Raw genomic sequence first — 8,030 nt, 5'->3', positions numbered from 1 at the left:
AAAAATGAACTTGTTTACAAGACAGAAACAGACTTGGAGACTTAGAGAAGAAACTTAGAGTTACAGAGGGAAAGGATGAGGGGAGCGATACATTGGAAGTTTAAGATTGACATGTGCACACTGCTATATTTAAAACAAAATGATTTCCATGAAACAATAACAAAAGCAATACAAGTTGGCCAAATAAAAAGATGAAGTATATTCTGTTTGAGATATCCAGTGTGGTGCCACTTGCCCCATGAGGCTGTGTGTCTGCGTGCTAAGTCGATTCAGTCATGTCCGACTCTTGGCGAACCCATGACATTGTGTAGCTCGCTAGGCTCCTCTGTGCCTGGGATTCTCCAGGCAAGAATCCTGGAGTGGGTTGCCATTCCCTTCTCGAGGGAATCTTCTGGACCCAGGGATTGAACCCATGTCTCTCATGTCTCTTGCATTGGCAGGTGGATTCTTTACCACTGAGCCATCGGGGAAGGCCCCTCAACCCTTTCCCAGTCGTGTGCACTGAGTGTGCTGGGGTTCCAGGGGTACAAACAGGACAACAAGATCCCCCTCAGTCTGGATCCACACTGGCCAATAAAGTAGTTACCCAGCCATGCCGTACAGACAATGACTCTAGACGTATAGGAAGTAAAGCATTCAGTTCTTCAGTCACACCCACCACATTTCAAGTGCTCAGTAACATCATGTGGCCAGGTGCCATGGTGCTGGACAGAGCAGATGTTTAAAAAGTCCCCTCCTCACAGAGAATTCTACTGGATATTCCACTCCAGATCACTGAGGGCTGCAGAGAGAACACTTGCCCCAAGGAGGCTTTGAACATGTTGTGTTAATCCATCGATATTTGCATGTTTTGTCTTTTTTGCTTCTTTTCACCAAAGCCAAGGATTTGAGAGTCTTGTGCCTTTTAAGTTATCAACTGTTGGCACAATGTGGCTTGGCTCGACCAAGAGGAGGCCTGAAGAGGATAGCACCATGAGGACCCCGGTGTGAACTGAGCTGGCCAATGGGGTGAAAATCAAGCTCCACGGAGCCTTAGTTGCTCATTGAGCTCTCTGTGTGTGATGTCTCCCCTGGCTTAGAACTAAACTGCCCAAGAACTCTTTTACCAAGAAATGTCAGGATCGCTTAAAATGAAGACATTCTGGAGCTCCTGTGTTGCTACTGTCACTGTTTCCATTTTTTCCCCTAATTATCCTTATTTGATTTTGGCCTTTAGTTTCGGGGACCAGATGTCATAATCTTCCTTTTTCTGAATGTTCACAGTGTAGACATGAACCCCAGTTATTCTTATATATCTTCTTTTAAAAAAATAATAGAATGTTAGCATTTGATGCCTGCATTCTGCAGAATCTCAATTCTTCAGCCAACTATAGAACATGGGTTTACCTGGTCATGGGTGTATTTCTGCTGTGTGGCACCAATGCCTTGTACACAGTAGGTGCTCTGCAATAATTTATGAACTGATCAAAGATGAGAAGTAAATTCCATTTCTGTAGGTGACTGGGAAAATAAAGTTCTGAGTCTTATTTGGTGCCAAACTGTCCAGGGCTGATTCAGAACGAGAACCTGGGTCCCACCCTCTGGAGCAGGGGGTTAGAGCAGGCAGAAAGAGAAAGAGCTGAGACCTCATGCCTGGGCTGAGATGCCTCCTGAGCCCTGCCTGGAGACATCAGAGCCAGGTCCATGGAGGGGCCGCACCCTGTTGTGAGTCCATGGCCGTGGGAACCCTGAGGGGTGGTGGCAGACCCCCTGGGACCACATCCTGTTTGTCCTCTAGGGCCCCATAGTCTCCTCATCTGTACAGGGCGGGGGCAGGGGCAGCTGGGCACTCAGAGCTGTAGACATGCCTTCCATCTTCTCTGAGCTTCACGTCCTTGGCCAGTTGTGCAGAGCAGGGAGGGCACTGCAGGAGGGCACATGATGCCCACCCTGCCCCCAGTTCACGGGAACCACAGGGTTCAGACAGTGTGAGGGGCCAGGGATCCTGATGGGGAGAGAATTAGCCCAAGCTTTCGGCAGCAAATCTTTCACTTCCAGGGCTGAGTCTGGGTCAGAGGACCCCGAACCCTGCAGGTGAGTCCTCCTGGGTCTCCTGGGACCCATATCTCACTTGAATCCCAGGAAGTTGGTAGGGGGCAAGGTCAGGGCACTGGGATTCTAGAGTGATGCTGGTGAAATCTGGAAGGGCTCCTGAGATGAGCTGGGGAGTGAGGGGTGGGGAGGTCCTGGGACTCAGCCTCTGATTTCCTTCCAGGGACCTTCCACAAACCCACCATCTGGGCTGAGACTCTTTGGGGCAGCTCAGAGTGCCCATGTGAATACACCCTAGGCAGGGTTGGAATGTGAGAGTGAGTACACAGACCATCAGGGAGTATGCTGCAGTTGGCCTGCATTATTTGGAGAAGGAAATGGCAATGAATTCCAGTATTCTTGTCTGCAAAATCCCATGAACATTGGAGCCTGCCAGCCTACAGTCCATAGCATTGCAAGGAGTCAGACACGGCTGAGTGACTTCATTTTCTTTCATCTTGTTTTAAAATTTATTTATTTTACTGGTTCCATTTTTTAATTTCATCATATACATATTTTATTGAAGTGTAGTTGACTTACAATGTTTTTGGTGCACAGCAAGGTGATTTTCAGTTATACAAGCACACATACATTATTTTTCAGATTATTTTCCATTTTAGGTTATTACAAGATATTGACTATAGTTCTCCATGCTATACAGTAAATCTTTTTTGCTTGTTGCATACATTTTTTTAAAAATTAGAAATCTAGCATTGTATTCATTCTTCTATTTTTAAACATATGGTATATGCCATGTCAGTGTTATGCTACACTGAGAGTGAAAGCATGATGCCAAAGTCCCACCATGTCCATGATAAAAGTAAATGGAAAACAATGGCAATGTTAATTGTGGGAGGAAATATTGAATCACATTATGTTACTGGTGGGCTTTCCTGGTGACTCAGATGATAAAGACTCTGCCTGCAACACAGGAGACCTGAGTCAATCCCTCAGTTGGGATGATCTCCTGGAGATGGAAATAGCAACCCACCCCAGCATTCTTGCCTGGAGAACCCCCATGGACAGAGGAGTCTGGTGGGTTGCAGCCCATGGGATCACCAAGAGTCAGACATGACTAAGGGCCTAAACTATTCTCAAGGCTCTGAACTTAAAAGGTATAACACTTTCTCATTCATATAGAGATAAAAAGTGACAGAACGGACAGAACCTTTTGTCTTGTCAGGGGCTTAATGACCAGATCTGCATGGACAGCTAGGAGAACAAAGGATTCCTGGATTAAAAGATTTCCACAGTGGAGGGGACGTAAGTATAGCTATGGCTGATCCATGTCGATGTATGGCAGAAACCATCACAGTATTGTAATTGCCCTTTAATTAAACATAAATAAATTAAGGGGCAAAAAGCTTGCAACAGGGCTTCCCTGCTGGTCCACTGGTTGGGAATCTGCCTGCCCATGTGGGGGACATGGGCCCAATCCCAGGACCAAGAAGATTCCACATGCCTTGGGGCTGTTAAGCCAGTGGGCCTCAAGTCCATGTGCCTAGAGCGGGTGCTCCACAACAAGAGAAGCCACAGCAATAAGAGACCCTGCACACAGCAAAGAGCAGCCCCGCTTCCCACAACTAGAGAAAGCCTGTGCACAGCGACGAAGACCCAGCACAGCCATTAACTAGTTAATTAAAACAATGCAACAACCAGCAACACCTCCTCCTGTTTTAGTGTGTGTGTTTGTGTGAGTGTGTGTGTGTGTGTGTAAGTGTGAAAGTGTGAGTTCACACATGGGTGTTTAATGTGTATTGTTCTCTTTTCTTGAAATTTTCTTCCCCATGGGCTAGGGTTATTTTACATTCAGTAAACACTGTTTGACCATCCCTCTCACTCCCCAAAAAGCCCATCTAACTCAGGTAAGATGCTTCTATGGGGCACAAGTTCACGATCTCCTTGGTCTGCTGGCTTTCCAAATAAAGTCACTCTTCCTTTCCTGAAGACCTCATCACTCTGTCCCTTGACAAAAAACGTGAGGTTGGACTCAGAGCACATTCATGAGACATTAGCAGAGACATCATTCATTTTACTCAAAATCCATAGACATCACTCTCACAATTGATATCTGTGGTTTAAAAGAAGATACGCAAATGGCCAACAGGCATATGAAAAGATGCTTAGCATTGCTCATTAGTAGAGAAAGGCAAATCAATACTGCAAGGAGGTACCACTTCACACCAATCAGAATGGCCATCATTAGACAGTTGATGAATAATAGATGCTGGAGAGGGTGTGGAGAAGAGGGAAACCCTCTTACACTGTTGGGGGAGTGGAAACTGGTGCAGCCACTGTAGAAAACAGTATGGAAGTTCCTCAAAAAAAGTAAAAACAGAGTTTCCATATGATCCAACAATTCCAATCCCGAGCATATATCTGGAAAAAATCTATACCTTGAAATGATTCATGCACCCCTATGCCTATAGCAGCAAAACTTACAATATCCAAGACATGGGAACAGCCTAATTGTCCATTGACAGATGATTGGATAAAGAAGATGTATATGCTTATACAGACAGAGAATGGAATACCACTCAGACATTAAAAAAATGAAATCATGCCATTTTCAGCAGCATGGATGAACCTGGAGATTAATATATTAAGTGAAGAAGACAGAAAGAGAAAGACAATTTTCTGTGATATCACCCATGTGTGGAATCTAAAAGGAACATATCAATGAAACAGGAACAGACTCACAGACATAGAGAACAGGCTTGTGGTTGCCAAGGAGGGAAGGACTGGGAGTTTGGGATTAGCAGATGAAATCTATTTATACATAGAATGGATAAAGAATGAGGTCCTACAGTATGGCACAGGGAATTTTATTCAGTATCTTGGCATAAATCATAAAGGAAAGAATATATATGTCGAGCTGAATCAATTTGCTGTACAGCACAAATGAACTATATGACAATAAATTTTTTTAATTTTTAAAAACTTGTGGTTTCTATATCTGCAATGAAACATTACATGGCAGTAAAAATGCACAAACTGAAATGACCAAGAATACAGATCAATTCTGAAACATGATATTAAGTAAATAAGAGGAAATTTTAAGAGCGACTGTACTGTTACTCCATTACATACATAATGATCAAGAGAAGACCAGATTTATTACTTACAAAGCATCACTAATCTTAATGACCCCCACCCCCAGAAAAATGGTGTGGAATCGCTGCCCTTACTGAGGTTCTTTCCTGTCTATCAACAACCACTGAACTGGGTGTATGTCTGCCCTTGGAGTCCTGAAACAGCTGGGCCATTTTGCCCCAGTTTGGAGTTGATTGTTGTGGACACACCCCTCACTCAAGCATTCTGGAGCTTGGAAGTCTCTACTTGACATATTTGTGTACCTTTGAGTATCTAGGAAGTAAGGTTGTCCACCTCTTCAGGCAGAACAAATCCCCCTCCCAAAAAAACACCACAGTCATCTTTACACACGTTATCTTTGTGTACACGTGTGGTCCTTGGACTGGAAAGGGAGGAAGAAAGCGAGACAGAGAGAGTGTTGTGTGTGCAAAGTTTCCCCTCACAGTCACGAAATAATTTCAGATGAAGAAGAGTCAGAGAAAGACAAAGATCACATGATATCGTTTATTTGTGACATCTAAAAAAATGAACTTATTTACAAAACAGACTCACAGGGAATGAACTTACGGTTACCAGGGGGATAGTGTCAGGGGGAGGTTAGATTGGAAGTTTGGGACTGACATATACACACGGCTATAATAAAAACACATGACCACAGGGACCTACTGTATAAAACAGAGAATTCTACCTAATATTCTGTAACTACCTAAGTGGGAAAAGAATTTGAAAAGCAATAGATGCATGTATATGGATCACTGATTCACTTTGTTGTACATCTGAAACTAACACAATTAGTTTCTTAATCACATATATTACAATATAGAATTTTTTCATATGTTCAAAGAGCCATAATATGCATGTCAGGTCCTCTCATAACCCAGCGGGATGGTATGGGGAGAAGGAGGGTTCAGGATAGGGAACACGTGAGTACCTGTGCCAGATTCATGTTGATATATGGCAAAACCAATACAATATTGTAAAGTTAAAAAATAAAAGAAAATAAAGGAAAAAATAGGGGAAAAAAAGAATGCAGAATAAAAGTATTAATGAGTCTTTAATTGGCAACCTGAACTGAGCCTGACATATGAGGTGGGAACATGTGATTTCTCTTCTTTGAAGAGTTAAAGTTAATGAGATTTATCATGAGCTTGGGAACAGCATCCTGCATGGTATACACTGAATCACCGTTACTACTTCCTAAAGGCAGCAAGATCTGTCTGAATCCTCTTAGGTTTATAGTGTTTAGGGAAACAAAAAGTGACGATCGGGTCATGAGGCGTGCTCTGTGATGCGGCTCAGGTCAGACTTCCATCCCTGGCATGAGAAGAGGCTGGCCGTCTTCCCATGTGACATGACCCAGGCAGACTGTATCAACACCGCCCGCTTCCGCATCCTGTGACTCGGTCAGCTTTGCTCAGTTCTGCCTCCTGTCTCACAGAAGCAGAGCCATGCGCCCCACACTCCTCAGCCTCCTGAGTCTCGGTGAGTCCGGAAAAACACAGTCAGAGAGGGTTATGGTGGAAATCAGGGGGTCTTCACACCACTGACCAGGTTCCCTGAATGAGGGTGCAAGGATCGTGGGGTCCATCAGGACAAGCCATCTCTGACAGGCTTTTCCTTCTAGGATTCTGTGTGAGTCTGAGGATCTGGGCAGCTGTGGGTGAGTCCTCCCCATCCCTTATTTCTCTGTTGAGCAGAGCAGTTGGGGCTGATGCAGACGACACTGAGGGCTGGGGTGAGACCCCTGTAAGTACAGTGAGAGCCGCGTGCCCTGTGGATCCTAAGTCCTCCTATTGGCCTTGATACTCATCTTTGCTCTCACCAGAGGTTACCCCAGCTCTGGACTCTGGACCTGAAGGCACAGTGTGAACTCTGGGAGCTGGGAGCTAGGCCCACTGAGTGCCATTTCTATCATGAGAGGGGAGCAAGAGGCGGCAGCCCACAGACCCTCCCCTACAAGCTGGCTCCTGGCATCTCCAACCAGCCCTTAACAACAGGGTCTGCAGGACCGCCCGCTAGACCTGACCCCAGGGAAGGGTCTGGTCATCAGGCAGGGCCACTTGGACCTTGTCACACATTTGATGTAGGTTAGCTAACAAAGGAGAGAGGTTCAAGGCTTACTTCCTTCTTTTTAGTCTAGTGGCTTTTTCACTGCTTAGTTGTGGTAGTGTTAGTCGGTCATGTCCGACTCCTTTCGACCCCACGGACTGTACCTCACCAGGCTCCTCTGTCCATGGGATTCTCCAGGCAAGAATATGGAGGTGGTTGCCATTTCCTTATCCAGGGGATCTTGCCATCTCAGGGACTGAACCCTGGTCTCCTGCCTTGCAGGAAGATTCTTTACCGTTTTGAGCTACAACAAATGCAACAGGGAAGTCCTTTCGCTTCTTGTCCATGCATCAGTTTTTCAGTGGTATTTTATTTTGCCTTCATCGTGCAGCTTGTGGGATCTTTCCCTGATCAGGGTTTCAACCCAGGCCCTTGGCAGAGAAAGTGCCAAGTCCTAACCACTAGACTGCCCAGGATTTTTGTGTTTTGAGAGGTTCTCAACATTTTGTCAACCCAAGGAGTGATTCATGTCCTGAGAATTTCCATGATGTCCGTCCTGGATTGACTGTGTCTTTGTCTGTCCCCAAGCCCCAGGTGTCCTTGAGCATCAGGGTGATGCACTTTAGGGGAGGAGAGTTTGAAGAATTAAAGGGGAAGCCCACCCACGAGGGCAGTGGGGAGAGGTGAGTGTTCCCATTTTCTACTCAAAGCCTGTGTCTCCTTCTCTCCTAGGTAAATATGAGAAGCTGTCTTTGCCTGGCCAAGCCCCGTGGTTCCCTTAGGACAGACTGTGACTCTTCAGTGTCACTCCTGTTCTC

This window comes from Bubalus bubalis, chromosome 18 (genome assembly GCF_019923935.1).
Source record: "Bubalus bubalis isolate 160015118507 breed Murrah chromosome 18, NDDB_SH_1, whole genome shotgun sequence".
Lineage (NCBI taxonomy): Eukaryota > Metazoa > Chordata > Mammalia > Artiodactyla > Bovidae > Bubalus > Bubalus bubalis.
The sequence above is the reverse complement of the archived record's forward strand: the minus strand, read 5'-3'. Positions refer to the sequence as shown.